General features: G+C 46.9%; 1 non-coding gene across 1 annotated transcript; it reads right to left on the reverse strand.

Annotated features, from left to right (window-relative positions):
- Nucleotides 1-13,485: 13,485 nt before the first annotated feature.
- On the reverse strand, nucleotides 13,486-13,592 carry LOC127758267 (small nucleolar RNA R71). Its single transcript, XR_008013690.1, has one exon. It is a non-coding gene; the product is annotated as a small nucleolar RNA R71 (small nucleolar RNA).
- Nucleotides 13,593-21,732: the final 8,140 nt, after the last annotated feature.

The following is a 21,732-nucleotide window of genomic DNA, read 5'->3' on the forward strand; positions in this document are numbered from 1 at the left end:
TGCTTTAATGAGTGCAGAAATACGATCCCCGAGATCACCGATGCTTCCGTAATCCGTGCGTTCAAGTCCAGTGTCCGAGATTGCTACATCACCCAGGAGTTGGCAACAAGACGGATCACAACTGCTCGTAAGCTATTCGAAATTGTCGATCAATGCGCTCATGCGGATGACGCCCTGATATGCAAGAACGACAAACCGTAGACGGGGGGAGAGAAGAAACCAGCCAAGGATGCACCTGAGTCAAGCAAGAAGAAGAGTCGCAGGTGTGGGAAAAGGAAAGCTCAAACAGAGGTCCTCGATGCAGGGTATGCGGACCCACCCAAGCACCCAGACCCACAAAGCGACGATACGAAGAAAATATGGTGCCCTATACACAAGTCAGACAAGCATTCTTTGGAGACTTGTTTCATTTTCAAAAAGGCGCTCACAAGGCAACTGGAGTTGGAGAAGGGTAAGCGAGTACGTTTAGTCAAGAAGGCCGCAGAAGCAGCTACTCAGGACTCAGACTCAGCCTACCCAGGCTCTGAGCTCCATGTTTCGCACATCTTCGGAGGTTCCACGGCGTACTCCTCAAAGCGAGAGTACAAGAAAGTGGAGCGTGTAGTTTGTTCGACATGGCAGAGGACTGCACCCAAGATGAAGTGGTCAGAGCAGAAAATCGAGTTCTCAGAAGCAGACCACCCTAAGGCTGCTGTCATCCCAGGGCGATATCCGATCGTGGTCGAGCCCACTATTCGGAATATCAAAGTCGCACGGGTTCTCATTGACGGCGGCAGCTCCATTAACCTACTCTTCGCCAGCACCTTGGACGCAATGGGGATCCCACGAAGCGAGTTGACACCCACCGATCAACCCTTCCACGGAATCACTGCTCAGTCATCGTCCAAGCCATTGGGCAAGATTACGCTGCCTGTGACTTTCGGCCAAGCAAACAACTTCCGAACAGAGCAGATCACCTTTGATGTCGCTGAATTTGACACAGCATACAATGCCATAATCGGGAGAACTGCACTCGCGAAGTTCATGGCCGCATCTCACTACGCGTATCAAGTGCTCAAGATGCCTGGGCCGAAGGGAACAATCACTATCCAGGGAAACGCGAAGCTGGCAGTGCAGCGCGACAAGCGGAGTTTCGACATGGTCGAACATACTCCCAACCCGCCCGTCACAGCTGAGCCGCCCTAGAAGGTGAGCAAAACCAACAAGACGCCGAAGCTAGACGGCGCAATCAAGATCGTTCCATTCTCCAGTGCAAACCCCAACAAGACTGTCAAGATCAGGGCGTCACTGGATGAGAAATAGGAACTCGCGCTCATCACCTTCCTCCGCGACAATGCAGATGTGTTCGCTTGGCAAACGTCCGACATGCCGGGGGTCCCCAGGGAGGTGATTGAGCACAAACTCATGGTGCGACCCGAAGCCAAGCCAGTAAAGCAAAAACTGCGGAGATTCGCACCAGATCGAAAGCAAGCCATACGAGAAGAGCTCGACAAACTTCTCAAAGCTGGTTTCATCCGAGAAGTTCTCCATCCAGAGTGGCTCGCCAATCCAGTCATGGTACGCAAGGCCAACGGGAAGTGGAGAATGTGTGTCGATTTCACCGACCTTAACAAGGCGTGTCCCAAAGATCACTTTCCTCTTCCTCGAATAGACCAATTGGTGGACTCAACAGCTGGTTGTGAGTTGTTAAGCTTTCTTGACGCTTACTCCGGCTACCACCAGATCAGCATGGCGAAAGAGGACGAGGAGAAGACAGCATTCATCACGCCATTCGGTGTATTCTGCTACGTTAAGATGCCATTTGGACTGATAACCGCCAGAAACACCTTCCAGCGCATGGTCCAAGGGGTACTTAACGACCAACTTGGGAACAATGTCGAGGCCTACGTCGACGACATTGTTGTCAAGACCAAGACAAGTGACTCATTGATCGATGACCTCCGGGAAACGTTCTACAACCTCCGACGATATCGTCTCATGCTCAACCCAGAGAAGTGCACGTTCGGAGTACCATCGGGCAAGCTCCTCGGATTCCTCGTCTCCGGCAGAGGGATCGAAGCAAATCCCGAGAAGATCAAGGCAATCAAGAACATGAAGTCGCCCACAAGACTCAAGGCAGTCTAGAAGCTAACTGGATGCATGGCGGCATTGAGCATATTCGTCGCTAGGATGGGAGAACGAGGACAACATTTCTTCGCTCTGTTAAAGAAACAAGACAAATTTGTGTGGACACAGTGTCACGCCCAGAAATTTAGCCCAAATTTCCAGACTATTTTGTGTATTAAATCCCTGTCCAGGACCAGCCAGGGTGTCACGCCCTAAAAATCGCCTAAATTGATAATCCATATTTTAAATCATTTCTAGAAATTATTTTAAAAAGCCTTCAAGTTAAACTCTAATAATCTAGGAGAAATTGTAACATAAAACTGAGTTAGATAAAATCTTGTTAAATACTTTGCTGGTTTATCTATTTTCTAGATTTTTCTGGGATCTATTTGAGCAAGGAAAGTATTTTTAAATAATGAAACATCATTTCACGAATTATTTTAATTGGAAAAGTTTTTAAAATCCTCTCCTAAGCCGTTGGGCTGATTTCAGCCCAACTCTCTTCCCTCGCGCGCGGCTGTGCAGCCCAAGCTGGCCCAAGCCGAGCTGCCCCTTCTCCTTCTCTTTCCTTTCCTTGTTCTGTTCTCAGCCCAGCCGAAAGTCTAATTTTCCTTCCTCGGCACTGTTCATCTTCTACCTCTAGCAGCCGAACTGTGACCGAATTGGCTCGGTTTTTCTCCTCGAAATCCAACCTTTTCTCTTGTGTTTTCCTAAAATTAGTTGAGGGGAAATATTTCCCTTATCTCCCTCTTTCGTTTCCCCCAAGAACCGGAACCTAATTCTTTGTATTTTATCCGTATCAAATTCGTTTTGAGTTTATCTCTCCAAACAAACCCGAAGATGTTCCCGGCTCGATTCCTCTCGTTAGGAGTCCGATCTCTTCAATCCAAGGCTATAAATAGGACCTCCTAGTCGTCCTCTTTCGTTTGCCCCCTTTCCCGAGCTCTCTAGTGCGCCGTAGAGTCGCCGCCGCGTCGCTTTAGCCGCCGCCGTCGCCGGCCAACCACCAGCCGCGCCGCGCCGTCGCCCTATCTGTCACCACTGCCTCCTCTCGCCGCCGTCGGGTGCGCGTGACCGAGGGCTAGCCCGGCCGCCCCCTCCCCATTGTCGCCGGCCATCGGAGGACCGCCGTCGGCGAGGTCCAAGCCGCCGCCGCCGCCACCTCTCGTCGCCGGCCGTCGTCGGTCGTCGTTTGACGCATAGGTGAGCACCTTTGGGTTCGCGTCGTTGCCCTCTACGTGTAGGTGTCCTCCAAAACCTCGGCCAACCACCCTAGCTCCGGCGAGGTCGCCATCTGAGCCGGCCGCCATTGATGACATCATGCTGACGTCATCATCTCCTCTTTTTCAGTTTTTTTTAATAGATTAAATAGATTAAAACTTCGGAAAATCATAACTAATTAACCGTAGCTCCGATTCGAGTGGTTCAAGTTGCTAAATTTTTCTAAAATCGAGATCTACATGTTAAACATATCCACATGTATTGTTTATGCTTGTTTTTGTACTGTTTTGTTGATTTTGTTTATTTGCTTTAGTTTCCGACGTTCCGGAGGAGAGCGTTTCAGTTGAGGAAGGTTCAGAGGTTTTTGTGGAAGCTCAAGGCAAGTCACACAGATCCCAAACAAACCTTTGAGCATGTTGAACCCGTTTAAAGCTATTGTTTTATTTCAAATTATGCATTATTTTCGAATGTCATCGGGTGGTGAGCCTTTTCCCATTTATTTATGGCCGAAGATGACTGTATTTTCCTATGGGTTATAATTTGATTAGCTAGAACCTTATATATTGGTTTGGTTCAGCTAAATGCTATATTTATATAATTGCTTAGCCATCTTAGAAACATAAGCTCATTAATGGGATGAATTATACTATATTATTAATTATGGTTATATTCAATGGTAGCTCACGATGGTTAATCATGTTATGTTAATTAATTAATAATTATGACCTGATTAAAGGTGGGTTGTGAGCGCATGGTTTCGATGGTCGTGCTCATGACAATTGAGGACCGGTTCGCGAGCTACTGTTGTGAAACATTTACCGTGCCAACCACAAGCCAGCGTGGGCAACGGCTTTACCTTTTGTATAGCATGGTTCATTATAGGGTGCCAGACTGAGAAGCGGCGAGAAGTCCGTGGGGGTCGCTGGGGAGTCCATGCCTGTGGTGAGTTATGATCCAGGTATGGTGCACTGTGGTGAGTTGTGTTGTGCGAGGGGTATTGTCATAGTTCCTTTCCGAGATACTGTGGTGGTATTGAGGCGCATGGTAACATGTTGTGGAACTGTGTCTTGTGGGTACAGTGGTACATCTCTGGCCAGAGTAAAACTATTCGAATAGCCGTGCACGCGATTATGGGCGGGTCTAACAATGTTTTTCGTGATTAGTCCCGCATTATTCATTGATGGTAATTGTGATAATTAATTTGACTCCTGGTTTGGAATGGTATATTCCTGGTATGGAGGTTTGATTTGTACAACCGGGGTTGGTTGTTCAGATGAGGTTGGGCCTATGCAACACGGGTGTGTTGTATGGTGTTTACTTAATACTGCTTAAATTATTCAACTGTTTTATTATTCTCTGAAATATTTATTAAATGCTGTTTATGCAAATGAGCTTTATTATGCCATCCTTTGTTATCCTGTGCACTTGCATATTTGCTATGTGGCTTGTTGAGTATGCCATATGCTCATTCTTGCAATATTCATTCATCAGAGGAGGAGTACTTCAGTGAAGGTGATCTGGAGGACTAGGCTTGGTCCGGGTTAAGTTGCCTGTGGAGTGGAGTCGCCATAGCTGTTCCGTAGTTTGCTTTAGTTTAATTTTCCGCTGCGTAGAATTTTATTTTTTGAGAGGAACTATTCACCTTTGTAATAATTTGCTATTTGCGAATATTCAATAGTTATTTATTTGTACTCTATTATCAATTTGTTATTGTGTGCCTCGGCTGATTCCTGGACGAGGGTTTAACACACATGTAAGCGTTTGGAATTTTGGATAGAAATTCCGGGCGTGACACAGGGTACACAAAACGACAAGTAATATACAGTTCCAAACGTAAATAAAGCGTAAAATACTTACAGAAGAGGCACTTAGTCCTCACACCGAAACGAAAGCATCAGCAGCGGAGAAAGGCGATCCTAGCGGGGCTTCAGCTCCACTCCACAGGCAAAACTCAACTGGGGTCTGAGCCTTGGTCCTCTAACTTCGTCTTCAGCTCAGAAGCACTACACTTCTGAAAAGGGGGAACAATAGCAAGATTGAGTACAACCACCGTACTCAGCAAGCAACACCAATGATGCAGACGTGCAAGGGCATACAAGGACGGTTTGTGGCTATTTGCATAAAGGCGGTTGTAAAACATTTTATTGAGCAAAACAGTAAAACTGTTGAGTAATTGAAGTAATATTAAATCTCTACTAGTCAACTCTACACCACATTGAACAGGCCAAACCAACCCACCTGAACTACAGTGCATTGGGTCGATTTATTAAGTGTGAGACTAATCACGGTGATTTTGGTCGATCGCCCATAACCGTGGGCACGGCTATTCGAATAGTTTTACTCTGGCCAGAGGTGCACAACTGTCCCCACAAGACACAATCCACCGGCATGTCACCGTGCCCGGCCGGACACGTCACCATGTCGAGTGATTGTGACAAGACCCTTCATATAACCCGCTCTGACCAAGCACACCACACCTCAGGTTTCACCCCCGCCCCCAGCAGGCAGCGGGCAGTCCCCTCTCGTGCCTTGGTGAATCCGGAAGCGACAGAGGCCGTCGCAGGGCCGCCCCGCTCCATCACGCCCACCCATGCCTGGATGCGTCAGCCAGAGAAAAGCTATACTTCAAGTCAGGCAGTTACCCATTCCCGCTTGTGGCAAGCGTTGTATGTCTTCCAATGCATCCCGTGAACTGGTCCTTAATTGCCATGGGTGCAACCAGCAAAACCATGCACCCACAGCCTACCATTCAGTCATATTTTAGTTGGATAATTATGACCATGAAACATGGCCAGATGTCTCGAGCACGCAGCTCATCATGATACTAACATGTCTAATACTGCAATTATTCCATCTACTGAGCTAGTGGTAATTAAGTATGGCTAAGCATATAGTTCTAGCTAGGTCATCAAAGTAACACAAGCTAGTCGATTTATCACCCAAGGTTGACAAATGATAGATATCAAATAAACATGGCACAAGCGAGCAGATAGGTAAACCCTGATCCCATGTAATTAGCAACACATGCATATTTATTTGCAAACGATAAAACATTTGTAAATTAGGATCAAAATGCTCAAGGGGAATGTGTGACCTGCCTTGCTTCTTCAAAACAATCTTCTGACTCTTTTCCTTGCGACCGTGATCTTCCGAAACAGCGGAATCTACTCACTGGCACGCAAAACGAGGAAAAACTCTAATAAAGACCAAGCAAACAGTACATAAAAAGTAAACAAACATGTAGAGCTCAATTTTAGATGAATTTTGCAAGTTGAACGGCTCAATTCGGAGGCTCAAAAATTCTAAAATTCATATCTAATTCATATGAACTCCGAATGTCTAGAAAAAAGGCGTCAAACGAGGTACTCCTCAAATGCATTTCGTTCGACGACGGCAAACATCTCCTTTTCGACATACATGAAGGGATCTGCGGGTCACACGCCGCCGGTCAGACATTAGTCAGAAAAGCCTTCTGACAAGGGTTTTTCTGGCCGACCACGCTCAAAGACGCTTGCGACATGGTTCAACGGTGTGAAGCCTATCAATTCCACAGCAAACACACAAAGCTACCAGCGCAAGCGCTCCAGACTATCCCTCTTACTTGGCCGTTTTCGTGCTGGGGGCTCGACATACTCGGACCATTCCCACGAGGACAGGGCGGCTACTGGTTCCTATTCGTGGCGATCGACAAGTTCACCAAGTGGATTGAAGCGACGCCCACGAGGGAAATCAAGGCCAACAACGCCATCAAATTTATCAAAGGGATATTCTGCAGATATGGATTGGCTCACCGCATCATAACAGACAACGGCTCCCAGTTCATCAGTGCCGACTTCCAAGATTACTGCATCGGATTGGCAGTCAAGATCTGCTTTGCCTCGGTTTCCCACCCTCAGAGCAATGGACAGGTCGAGAGGGCAAACGGCATAGTACTACAAGGGATCAAGACCCGTGTCTACGACAGACTCATGTCACACGACAAGAAGTGGGTCGAAGAACTCCCCTCTGTCCTTTGGGCCGTGCGTACCACACCGATAACGTCCAACAAGGAGACACCCTTCTTCCTCGTGTATTGCTCAGAAGCTATGCTCCCCACGGAGCTACGACATCAGAGCACACGAGTACAGAAGTACTCCGACGAGGACCAGGAGGAGCAGCGAAGCGACGATGTGAATCTACTCGAGGAACATCGAGAAAGAGTTGCCGTCAGAGCAGCCAGCTACCAACAGGCCCTTCGCCGATACCACGAGAAGCGCATAAGAGCACGCACACTTTCGATCGGCGATTACGTCTTCCGATGGGTTCAAAGCTAAGCAGGGCATAACAAACTCTCACCCAAGTGGGAAGGACCATACATGATCATGCAAGTCTTGCGGCCAGGTGCATTCAAGATTGCAGACGGCGATGGTCGCGAGTTAGCAAAATTCCTGGAACATTGATCAATTACGTAAATTTTATGTATAAATCAATAGTATCCATATTTGTAAGACATCTTATGATTTCAATAAAGTTGATTTCAGGTAAAGAATATGACCAAAGTGTACCTTCCCGACGATCCCTTACCACGACGACACGTAGCGTTGAAACCTATCCTCATGTCCCTTTACGCCGTCTTGACAAGGCCTCTGAGGAATCTAAGGGAACTTCGGCTGGGGATGCCCAGAGCGGATAAGGCCTTGTCGGATCATGTAGAGACAAACGACCATGTAAGATTTGGTCATGTAAGAGTTCTCGCCGTGCGTATTAACCAAGCCGTGTAATCGGAAATTGAGTTTTCCAACTTCACGACTAGGGGCTAGGGTTAGTGCTTTTTCAACCAAGGCAGGTCAAGGGTCCAAGAGCCTTATCCTCCGAGAACGATTCTCTGACGACAAGGCTGGGGGCTAGGGAGAGTGTATGACTCAAGTGACTGATCGAAGTCGCAAAATGAGGAAACACTCATACATAGCATATCTAAAGTAAGAGAACTTAGCTAGATAGATTTCTTTTCTATTTCATAAGTACCTCTTACAATTTGTAAATATTCCAAAATATATTACATGTTTCCTTATGATTTTTTCTACAGGATACAAAGACTACCAGGACGGCCAACGCCAATCCATGGACCGAAAAACCTTCTCGGCGAGCGGCGCTATCAACTACGCCAGATCGTCAATCTCTGCGGGAGTCCTCCGAGAACGTGAGAACCCTTCGTGGTGGAACTCCAGGTGCAGCTGTGGGCGGTGATCTCGGATACAGGCCAGCACATGCCCTCCGGCATAGCGACTCGATCGACGACACTCCTGCTTCAGGGCCTCGTCGATGCGCTTGCCGATCCCTTCGAGCTGTGTGCAGGCCCCATTCAACCACGAGATGTATCTAGCCGCCGACTCCTCGGGATTCCCGCGAGGAACTCGGAGCTCCCTGCAGACTCCCACCATTGCCGTGCAGCAGCTCCTGAGGTACGAGTTGAACCACACCTCGCAGCCTCGGAGGGCTTCCACAGCCTGGTCTTTCTTCACTTCCACCATGGTCTTCACAAGTTCGGCCACCTCGAGCTTCGTCTTCCAGTATTGGTTTCGACGATCTCGGTCGGCCAACGCATCCTCGAATTCTGCCCAACATGGAAAAGACTAAGTCAAGTCACCTCCTTTTTCCCGAGAACACGGTTAATTAAGTCAATCCGAACGAAAGGGGTGAAGAAGACCAAGATACAAACCTAGGGACGTCAGCGCCATGCTCGCCTCCATGGACGGGTTTTGGTTGACCTCCTCCCGCAGTACATACGGCTCGAGCGCAAGCGCCGAGACGATCACCGGCATGTCAAGTTGTCCACGCTGCTAGACATCCTCGACATTGACATCTCTACAACGACAACAAAGTACTCGAAATCACGTGCAAAGAAGACAAGGGGAACAACTGTATAAACAAAAAGTAGTTTGAGCCCACGAAGAGTTTTACAGCATGTTGATTAAAGGGTAAAGGGAAACAAAATCCTACTCTTCAAAAATGGGGAGAACAGACTCCCCCAGGTCACCGACTTCCTCCACCACGCCCTTGCGGGTGTCATAGACGGCCCCCTGATCCAGGTCTAGGTCGGGATGCGCCAGCTTCACGCATGCAAGGACGTGGCACGCTCCGGTGTAGATCCTGTTAGACGTCTCCTCGCCGATCCTGGCCGAGTGCTTGGAAGGGATCTCCTCTATTGCCATGGCCAGCTCCGCAAGCGACGACGTCAGCGAGAATTCGTCCGGGTTCGCCGGGATAGTAGTCGTGACGCCGCACTCTCCGGCAAGCTAGTGCAGGCCGGTATACGGGACCCGCAGCGAGCCTCGGATCTCCGACAGGTGGTCTCGAGCTCCGACATCCGGTGCTCGAGCCCTTGCCGCTGTCTCTCGTTGCCGGCCACCAGCTCCCTCATCTTCAAGAGGTCCTCGCGGGCCTCCGCCAGGTCACGCGCTAGCTTGTCGGCACGTTGATTCACCGACGATGCTGCCGCCCTGGCCTCCTCGATCTCACGGCCCACGGCGCGAGCACCAGCCTTGAGGACGCACTCCATCTCTGTTTGGAGCTCACCCCAGGTGAGGGCATCTGTAGGCGGGCTCCGAGCAGGCACAAGACCAACGGCAGGGCTACTCGGCGTCACCTCCCGGTCCCTAGTAATGAATACGACATCTGTCAAAGTCGCTGCAGGGGACGCGCTGGTAGTCGCACCGGTCCCATCTTGTGCCGCCTTCGCCCGCGCCGCCCTACGAAGAGTTTTCTCTTTCTTATAAAGCTAGGTGATCATGAATTCGTGAATGGAAGACTTCAAGAACGTCTACTTACTTCTCGCCGATCGTCACCAGCCTTTGCCTCCGTTGAGGAGTAGGTGACGTGTCCGAGGCCTAAGTGAGATACGACGGTGTGAGGTTCAGTCATCCCGACAACATGTTTAACAAACAAGAAGGACTTACCGCCGGGCTTGGTGCCTTCCGACGGGTCCCGAGTACGGAGGAGAACTTTCTCCCCTTCTTTGGAACGTTGCTGCCGCTCGTGGTGGCAGCAGCCGCGATGTCGGACGCCTCCTTGGTGATGCCCTCCTCAATGACGTCGCCGCCTGATGGTCCACGAGTGGCCCGATGACGTCCGTCAGAGGAAGAGCCTATGTGACATGAAGTCACAACGCGATCCCAGGAAGAAAGAGGTAAAGGAGTCATCAAGTACACTCACATTGATTGCGGCCTCGCATTCAGCCAGACCCTTCTCGCAAAGGGGAACAGGGATGTCGCTCGCCGTCAAGGGGGCGCTAATCATCACTTGGCCGACGCGGCGTGTCACGGTGTCGCTGTCCAGACCTGTAGATCGAGAACAGGAACTCGATAAGTCAGGAGAAACAGGCACACCCAGAACAAAATCTAAAATACAAGGAAAAATACCCCAAGGAGAGACTCGGGTCGTGTCCTTTGGCCCCGAGTAATCAAAGGCCGGATGGGCGCGGGCCTGGAGCAGTTGGATCCGCCTACCTACGAAGTCGGCAGCGACTTCGTACCCCGACAACCCCCGTACTCGGAGGTCATCGATGTTGTCGATGAAAGACTGGAGGGAGGGAGTCAGGGCGGGTTTGGCGGTCCACTCTGGGATCTTGTTTGGTTGTTCTTCAGGGACAACAAGGACAGGGTCCGAGTTCTCTATCTGAAGATAGAACGATCTCGCCTGCCATTTGCTGCGAGAAGAGGGGCACTCGAAGGGGATGTAGCGCGACTTCAGACCATCCCGAAGTTGGAACCCAACACATCCGGATACCCTATTGGGTTCCATCCAGTGCAACTCATAATAAAAATGGAAACGATCGAGGAAAGGCTCTACCCCAATGTAGGCCTCGCAAAGATAGGAGAAAATACTAAGGAATGCGATGGAATTGGGGTTCACGTGAAGCAAAGAAAGGCCGTAAAAATTCAAGACAAGAAGAAGAAATTCAGAAGGCGGAGGAAGAAAACCATACGGCCCAAGATGGGTTCGGATTCAATACCTCCTAACTCCCTCTACATGGTCCCGCGACCAGGGAGGGCGCCATCGTCCAGCAACTTCTTCAGGGATGCGGTGGTGGACGTGGACTTGTCGAGATGCATTGTTGACGGTCGTTATCGATCAGTTTCGATCGTCAATATTACTAAAACAGGAGAGAACTAGTGATGCTTGCAATGCATATGTTTGTTAGAATAATAATATTCCACTAATATTAAGTCTACTAACCTTTTGCAGAGAATGACAATAAAGTGGACGAGAATCAACATCAACACAAACGATAAATCAATCGGACGATGTCGAGAACCAGACTTATGTATGAATGGGCCAAGAACTCAGAATTGACACAATGAATTGGGCCAAAATTCACAAGTTTGTGGAGTGGAGCAATAGAGGAAGTCGCCAGCCGAAGATGGGCTGGTTTGGGCCAGCCCATGGTTCGGCCGAAGCCCCATCTCCACCGTTGAGGCCAGGGTTTGGCATGGACATCCAAGATTGCACCCCAATGACGGTTGGAGGGTACTTCGGACAATTCCCCTTCCACAACCGTCATACCTACCTCTATATAAGGAGCTCACTCTCTTCACTTCAACACACACCTCAAGCAAGAGCTTTCTCATTCCTCTCAAGTTTAGTTTAGTAGTATCTAGCTGGTGGAATAGAATTAGAATAAAAATCAGGAGTCCGGAAGCCTTTGGAAGAGTTCGGGTATGGCTCTACATTTCTGGTATTGGAATACTTTCCGAGTATATGAGTACCTACTTTACATTATGTTCATGTTATACTGAATATACTGCTAGCTTATCTAGGAGATGCTTTGGTGCAGGTATAGTGTTTGCTTATGCAATTACTCTATGTCATGACGATGATATTAGAGTAGTATCTGGTAGTTTAGACGTGGTGTCTAGATTACGAGATATCATTATTTGGGGTTATATACTGCGGACGAGAGGTGGGCCGCTGATGGGGTTATGTATTCCTCCGCGCCTATATATAATCCTAAGTTAATTTCCTAGGGAGGGTATTCCTCCGTATTTAGCCCCGGTTGGATGGTCATGACGGGCTGTCATAAGGAACTCGGCAGTCAGGGGTGGCTTCTCGAAGTACCAGGAGGGCATCGGATAGAGGGTATTAGCTGGTATACCAGTTAACTAGAATATCTGTATACTATGTATATTAGAAGTATAGGAATAGATTCTCTTTCTCTTTTCTTTCCACCTAGCTTAGATTAATTATTATGACGATGAGTAGTAATGCTTGTGTGTCACTCTACCCATGGATTATCTTAACCCCTGTTTAGAATATGATTATCGCAAGTAATATATAAGTTATTAGTTGAGTTATCTCTCCATGATCTTCCCACGGGATAAAATAAATATGATACCCTTGGAATACTCTCGGGTGAAATGCTATAATGGTATATCCGTGCGCTTGTATGAACTCTGTAACCATAATATATCATAAGTATTTCTCCGTCATTGTTGGGAATTATATTTCTAGTAATGTCGTTAAGAAATACCAACAAGCATTTCTGGCGCCGTTGCGGGGAAGATTAATGATAGAGATTACTTCAACTAATACTTTATATTTACCTCTGTATAATCATTTTCCTTTGCAGGCTAACCTTGGTTGTTTTCACTCTTTGTTGTGAAAACATGGTAGTGCATGACTGGTTTCAACCTACTGGAAAACTTCAAAGAAAAACCAGAAGCTTTCTTCCGGAGCGTCAGGCCGCGAGTCATTGCTCCGCAGAAAACTCTACCGACAGAGATACCAGCCGTACCAGCGCCACCAACCTTCAAGATTATGGCCAGCAAGACTCTTCGCGAGTTCGCTGCTCCCTCTGCAAACAATGTGGCCGTCGGGCCGCAAGTCAACATAGGAGATGTGGATTTCGACTTGAAGTCCAGCCTCATCACAATGGCGCAGGCTAGCCCGTTCTGTGGCAAGCCTAATGAGGATGCCAATGCTCATCTGCAGCAATTCCTGGAGATATGCAGTACGTACACTATCAAGGGAGTCAGTCCTGACGCCGTCAGGACGCGGCTGTTGCCGTTCTCCCTCCTTGGGGGAGCGAAGCAGTGGTTCTATGCCAATCGTGCTGCTATCAACACCTGGGATAAATGCTCTACGACATTCCTGTCGAAGTTCTTCCCGATGGACAAAACCAATGCCCTTCGTGGACGAATTTCCAGTTTCCAGCAGACAAGGGACGAGTCCATTCCGGAAGCATGGGAACGATTGCAGGAGTACATGGCCGCCTGTCCTCATCATGGGATGGACGACTGGCTAATAGTGCAGAACTTTTACAATGGGCTCACCCCGATGTCCCGCGATCACCTGGACGCGGCAGCTGGAGGAGCCTTCTTCTCTAAAACGATTCAAGGAGCCGTTAAACTCATAGAGAAGATAGTCTCCAATATGGGTTGGAGCGAGGAATGACTCCAGACCCGTCAGCGAGGCATACACACCATCAAGGAGACGGAGTTACTTGCTGCCAAGCTGGACCTCCTCATGAAACGATTGGACGACCACGAGAAACGGCCACAAGGCACCGTTAAGGCCTTGCACTCTCACATCACGTGTGAAGTCTGCGGCGGCACGGGTCATTCTGGGAACGACTGCCCAGAAACACGTGAGGAGGCAATGTACATGGGCAACAACAATAACGGGTATCGTCCACAAGGAGGTCAGGGGTGGAACCAACCACGCCCATATTATCAAGGAGGTAATAATAACGGTAACTTCTCTAACCAACCCTCCTTGAAGGATCTTGTTTTTGCGCAAGCTAAAACCACTGATGCACTAAGCAAAAAGCTTGCTGCCAATGATAAGATCTTAGAGAACATAAATGTTAAGCTAGATGGCTTTGCTTCCGCATTTCAAAACCAGCTGAGCTTTAATAAGATGATCGAAACCCAGTTAGCTCAGTTGGCATCTTTAGTCCCTGCAAATGAAACTGGGAGGATTCCGGGGCAACCCGACTCCTCCATTGAAAATGTTAAGGCGATCACAACGAGGGGAGGTAAGTCCACTCGTGATCCGCTGTCTCCTAACCCTGCAGGAACTAATGGGATGTCAAAAGAAACGCCATCTACTAAGTCGGCTGACAAGGAGATTCAGCTAGAGAAGACAGTGCCACAGGAGTACTGCGACACACGGCTGCTGCCATTTCCTCAACGGAGTAGGAAACCGTCAGTGGACGAGAAGTTCGCTCGCTTTGTTGAAGTGATCCAAAAGATCCACATCAACGTGCCATTGTTGGACGCTATGCAAGTGCCGACATACGCCCGTTATCTCAAGGACATACTCAACAACAAGAGACCGCTCCCAACAACGGAGGTGGTCAAGCTGACGGAACACTGCAGCAACCTGGTACTCAACAAGCTCCCGGAGAAGAAGAAAGATCCGGGGTGTCCTACGATCACCTGCTCGATCGGGCACAACAATTCAACTAGGCCTTGTGCGACCTTGGAGCCAGCGTCAGCATCATGCCAAAAGACCTCTTTGACAAGCTCAACTTCACAGTGTTGGCACCAACACCGATGCACCTCCAACTGGCTGACTCGTCAGTCCGTTACCTGGCGGGGATAGCGGAGGATGTGCCTGTCAAGATACGGGATTTCTTCATCCCGGTTGATTTCGTGGTGCTGGACATGGACACGGGGAAGGAGACGCCGCTCATCCTAGGCCGTCTGTTCCTTAGCACCGTAGGAGCCAACATTGATGTGGGAACGGGGAGTATCCGTTTCCATATCAATGGGAAGGAGGAAAAGTTTGAGTTTCAATCGAGGACGGAACAATGCTCCATGGTCGGAATCAAGTACGAGCCAAACCCACAGAATATCCAAGTGGTCGAAGTGGAGCCACCGAAGACGGATAGCCTGGTAAGGTTCATGTAGAACTTCCTGGAAACGGAAACAACAATGCCCAGAAACCGTTATTGGAGGACGCCGGTAAAATCACCTGCACCGGCCAAGAAGTCAGAGCAGCCGGCTCAGAAGAAGCCATCTTCCGCACTGAAATCAAAGAAGGTGTGGAGGAAGAAGCCAAAGACGCCCACTTCATCACCTCCGGAGACGGGTGGAAAATCCGTGCACTGAATCAGAAGGAGGTACGGTCTTGCACGTCGGACTTTAAATGACGCGACCTTCACCAACAGGTAAATTGGTATGTATCCACATATTTGCTTTCAACAATTTGAATTTTTGCATCATCACATGTTTGAATTTCAAAATTGCATTTAGGGTTTATTTTTGAATTTGGAGGCAATGGCTAGTGGGTCCCACATGTCATTTCTGACCGTTGTGGGTACCCTGTAAAAGCCAGCCGGCCTAGAGAGGGAATTCCACCCCATTTCAACTCATTTTCATTCCCTCTCCAAAGTTTGCTCCCAAGTTCATTCATGCTTTGATAGTTTTCCTCAAGTTCAAATCTTTAGTTGCATACATACAAGTTGCTTTGGTGAAACTAACCGGCGGGTGAAACTCTTGTCATTTCTAACCCCCGCCGAGTTAGCCTATTCTTGCTCCATTGTGCAGTATGAAGAGGTGACTATCTCAGCTGTTCAAGGGGTCGGGCTCTCCATCAAGTCGTCATGACGAGTCTAGTACTCGTTCATCAGTCGATGCCTCGATGGAAGACGCCGATGCTCCGCGACAACTCCTAAGTGACACTGACCTTGACCTTGTCAGTGATCGGGAGAGACAAGCCTATTACATGCTGAGCGACCGGGAGTATGCTCACATACGAGAATACTCACCGGAATTGCTGAAAAAGATAGGTATGGATGTTGAATTTTGTTCTATTTGGAAAGCTGTTGGTTGGCAGAGATTTGTTGTGGTAGATGAGCCTGGTTCTCGTTTGCTTACTTTGCAATTTCTGTGCACTTTGAAAGAAATAGAAGATGGTATTTCTTTTCGCTTTTTCCGTAAGGAGTTCACGCTCACATGGAAAGGCTTGAGTACACTTCTTGGTTTTCACGATTCCTGTAAAATCGATCTCCATAAAGGAATTTCTGGGTTCGAGAAAAATAGGTTTTGGGAAGATATTTCTGGTGCTCCGATTTGCAAGAAACCTAGAACGAATGATATCCATAATCCTACACTTAGGCTCATGCACAAATGGATTGCTATGACTTTGTTTCCTAGAAGTGATCTGAGACCCATTAGGGGAGATGAATTAATTATCATGTTTGCCATGGTTAGAAAGATCAAAATTTCTCCTGTGAAATGTATGATAAGGCAATGGTTAGAAAGTATAAAGTTCTCTGCTCCTGTTGAATGTACTTCTCTGATTACTCGGATAGCAAAAGGGCTAGGGGTCGTTAGCGACCAAATTGCTTTTATCTTAGCCGCTCGTTCGCGTATTGATGAGGCTTATCTAGTGCAAGGGCATATTTTAAAACATGGAGCAGATGGATCTTTGATATACTTTTTCCCCGGTTGTACAAATGAAATCCCGTTGCCAAATGCGGGGTATCCTTTGTACAACTGTCATGAACTAACCATTCCCCTGCAGACTATAGAAAAATCTCGTGCAGGTGGAACATACAGGGAGACGCGCAACATGACAAGGAACGAACAAGGAAGTTCATCATCCTCGACACCCGTGCAAATGTACGAGGCAGGTTGGGCACCAACTGGGGATGCACCCGGATGGACCCAAGCTCCACGCCATAGCATCGGAGTCTCAACCTAGTCAAGCGCCAGTGAGGACCGATGGCATGCGCCTCATGACATCCACTGGGGGGACAACCAACCCTCCAGATCAAGTGGTGTGCCTCTATCTCCAAGTGAATGGCGCTCGAGTTCCTCTCGTTGGGACTTGGGTGAAATCACTAGGAGGATGGACACCCTTGATGTGCAGACGGGGGAGATCCAGTACAACCTCACAAAACACATAGCTCAAACGCAAGAATAGCAACGATTTGCTGATGCTCAGTTCACCAACATCAACAATATGATACAGCAACAGCACGATGACCTTCAGGCGTACTTCGATTTCAGGGGTTCAATCCTTATCAAGGACCCTGAGCGAAAGCCAAGCTTGGGGGGAGACTTCGTTCCCCCCACTGAGGTAACTTGTATCACATTGCATATTTCCCTTTCCAATTGCATATTTGTTTTCCAATTGCATCCTATAAAAAATGAAAACAATATAAAAATTTGCAAAATAGAAAATACCAAAAAGATAGGATAGGTTTGAGTCATGCTAGGTAAGACAAGCTAGTTCTCTTTGTTGAAATGATGAATAGTTGCTCTATTTTATATCTCTGATATTATGGGTTCTTAGTAAATACTCTCTCAAAGGTTAAATATAAGTAGCCAACAATTATCCGGGAACCTGAGGTAAATGGGCTGCACTTGCTGATCTAAGTCTAAGCTGTTGCGAGATATGAGATAGTAAATATGAGTTGCTATGATCCTGATACTAGTTTGGCTTGAATTCCGGATGTTTTGTTTTTCAAAATGATAAATTAAAAGTTCCTCATTTGAAATAAATTCCTACCAGAGCCAAAAAAATATGTTATCATGATTAAACCATATACATTTTGGTTACTTGCCATTCCATTGAACTTTGTCAAACTCTTCTGACTTGTGTAGATACTTCTCATGCTCTATGATCAAGATCATACACCCACTTTTATGCACATGCTAAACTCCTACACTGGGAGCTAAGCAATATTCCATTCCATATCCATATTACCACCAAAATAAATTCTCCATGTTTTCATGTGCTTTCTTCTCCTAAAAAGAAAAATCCTTTTGAAAATAAAAAGAAAAAAAAGAGAAATGAGAGAAAGGCATGGTTGTGAAAAAAAATAAAGCTATGCTCCATCAAGCATGAGCATGATGTTGAAAAAAAAAGAAGAGAGAAATGTAGCCATGCCCTCTCCTAATCAATAAAAGAAGGATTTTATGGGAGAAGAAAGTAAGCACAAAGGAGAAGAATTTTTCTTTTATTCCTCATAAACCATTACCACTATATACCACACACATTATGCACGATCTTGATCTTGAGTATGTTTAGTTATCTGCTTTAGTCCAAGTTTTTGACTTAGTAACAGATGTGAATGCAAGTATGCCATGTTTGATCCTTACCGAGCTCCACATATAAACCTTAGAGTAGGAATCAAAAAGGCATCATTTGGTGAGGAATTCAAATTGATACACTTAGAGAGACTGAATGAATCAATTGAGGAACTTGGTTTTCTTTTCCAAAATCATTTGAAAACTTCCGGAATAAGAGTTGAATAAAGACTGGGTGATTGGCGCTCTAATTAATGTTCTGTCTTTCAACTGCCCAAGGCAAGGAAAAGCAGTGTCTCATGGCGATCAGGGGTAAGGGTAAGCCACCGTGCCAAAGATTATTTAATCTGAGAGAGAGTACATATACCTTACACCAATATTTTTGAGATATGTAGCATAGTAGCAACTCCTGATCAACAACCAAGTCTTTGTTTCCTTTCGTCCTTCACTCGGGACGAGCAAAGGTTCAAGCTTGGGGGGTTTTGTTGACGGTCGTTATCGATCAGTTTTGATCGTCAATATTACTAAAACAGGAGAGAATAATACAGCACAAACTAATCTTGAGAGATAGGATTACTTTTCTAGGTGGGCCATGATTATGAACTTCTGTAACTTATGTTTTGGCATACACTGCTCCTCTCCTTTCCTTCCCATGTAATATATGTGCATGGAGTCAAGAGCGCATGTTTGCGTGGGACTTTTCTTTACTTTTAGTGCAGCCTTTGGAATGGTCTTTTTTCTGCTATATGCTTATATGTGGGCCAGATTACGTAGCACCCCTTCCATTGTAATATATATTTGTGTCTAACTTTTATATTTCTGTTAGGTTTTTGGCAGAACAGTAATATGCCGAGACCTGGAAACTGCGACCAAAGTTGTAGTGATGATTGCAATGCATATGTTTGTTAGAATAATAATATTCCACTAGTATTATGTCTACTAACCTTTTGCAGAGAATGACAATAAAGTGGACGAGAATCGACATCAACACAAACGATAAATCAATCGGACGATGTTGTCACGCCCGGAATTTCTATCCAAAATTCCAAACGCTTACATGTGTGTTAAACCCTCGTCCAGGAATCAACCGAGGCACACAATAACAAATTGATAATAGAGTACAAATAAATAACTATTTAATATTCGCAAATAATAAATTATTACAGAGGTAGATAGTTCCTCTCAAAGAATAACCTTCTACGCAGCGGAAAAATAAAACTATAACAAACTACGGAACAGCTATGGCGACTCCACTCCACAGGCATCTTAACCAGAACAAGCTCAATCCTTCAGATCATCACCTTCGCTGAAATACTCCTCTTCTGATGATTGAATATTGCAAGAATGAGCATATGACATACTCAACAAGCCACACAGCAAATATGCAAGTGCACAGGATAACAAAGGATGGCATAATATAGCTCATTTGCATAACAGCATTTAACAAATATTTAAGAGAATAGTAAAACAGTTGTATAATTAATCAATATTAAATAAACACCATACAACACACCCGTGTTGCATAGGCCCAACCTCATTTGAACAACCAACCCCAGTTGAACAAATTAAACCTCCAAACTAGGAATATACCATTCCAAACCAGGAGTTACATTAACTAACACCGTTACCATTTAATGTGTAATATGAGACTAATCACGAAAAACATTGCTCAACTCACCCATAACCGCGGGTACGGCTATTCGAATAGATTAAACTCTGATTAGAGGTGTACCACTGTACCCACAAGACACAATCCCACAACATGTTACCATGCGCCTTAGTACCACCACGGTACCTCGGAAAAGAACTGTGACAATACCCCTCGCACAACACAACTCACCACAGTGCACCGTTCCTGGATCATAATCTCCCCCTCAAAACCAGAGGCAATGGACTCCCCAGCGACCCCCACGGACTTCTCGCCCCTTCACAGTCTGGCACACTATAATGAATCATGCCATACAAAAGATAAAGCCGTTGCCCACGCTGGCTTGTGGTTGGCACGGTAAATGTTTCACAACAGTAGCTCGCGAACCGGTCCTTAATTGTCATGAGCACAACCATCAAAACCATATGCTCACAACCCACCTTAACCAGGTTTTAATTAGCAATTATTTACCATCACACGATTAACCATCGTGAGCTACCATTGAATTTAACCATAATTAACAATAATAATTATATAATTTATATTTAACCCCTTTAGTTAGCTAATGTTTCTAAGCATGGCTAAGCAAACATACATATGGCATTTAGCTGAACCAATCCAATATATAAGGTTCATGCTAATCACATTATAACCCATAGGAAAATAAGATCATCTTCGGCCATTAATTAATTGGGAAAAGGTTCACCACCCGATGACATTCGAAAATAATGCATAAGTTGAAATAAAACGTTAGCTTTAAACGGGTTCAACATGCTCAAAGGGTTGTTTGTGATCTGTGTGACTTGCCTTGGGCTTCCGCAAACGCTTCGGAACCTTCCTCAACGGAAACGCTCTCCTCCGGAACGTCGGAAACTAAAGCAATTAAACAAAAATCAACAAAACAGTACAAAAACAAGCATAAACAGTATATGTGGATATTTTTAACATGTAAATCTTGATTTTAGAAAAATTTAGCAACTTGAACCACCTGAAACGGATCTACGATTATTTAGTTATGATTTTCCGAAGATTTAATCTATTAGAAAAACGGGAAAAAGAAAAAAAAAACCGATGATGACATGATGACATCATCAATGGTGGCCGGCTAGGATGGCAAACTCGCCGGAGATTGGATGATCGGCTGCGAATTTGGAGGACAGGTACGCGTAGAGGACGACGAGACGAACCCAACGGTACTCACCCTCGAGTCAAACGACAAACGACGACGGCCGGCGACGAAGGGGCGGCGACGGCTTACACGGGGACGGCGGGCTACGGCGGCCGGCGGCTTCGGGGAAGGGGCGGCCGAGCTTCTCGTCGCTCCCACGCACCTAATGGCGGTGGCGGCAAGCGGCGGCGACGGCGGAGACGGCTGCGCGGCGGCGCCGGAGTTGGCCGGCGGCGGCGGCGAGGCTAAGCAGCGGCGGCTAGGAGGCACGGGAGAGGACGGGAGTTGGGGCAAACGAAAGAGGAGGACTAGGGGGTCCTATTTATAGCCTTGGATTGAAGAGATCGGACTCCTCCCGCAAGAAATCGACTCGGGAAATCAAAAACTCGGTTTTAGAGATAAACTCGAAAACGAGTTCGATTCGGATAAAATACCCAACGATTTGCTCCGATTTTTGAGGGTAAAGATAGAGGAGAACGAGAGGATAAAAACCCCTCAAAAATCCGGACTAAAAGTGGAGAGATTGGGGCGGATTCGGAGGCGGAAGGCGGCTCGGTCGGCCGGCTCGGGCA

The sequence above is a fragment of the Oryza glaberrima genome, chromosome 12 (genome assembly GCF_000147395.1).
Source record: "Oryza glaberrima chromosome 12, OglaRS2, whole genome shotgun sequence".
Lineage (NCBI taxonomy): Eukaryota > Viridiplantae > Streptophyta > Magnoliopsida > Poales > Poaceae > Oryza > Oryza glaberrima.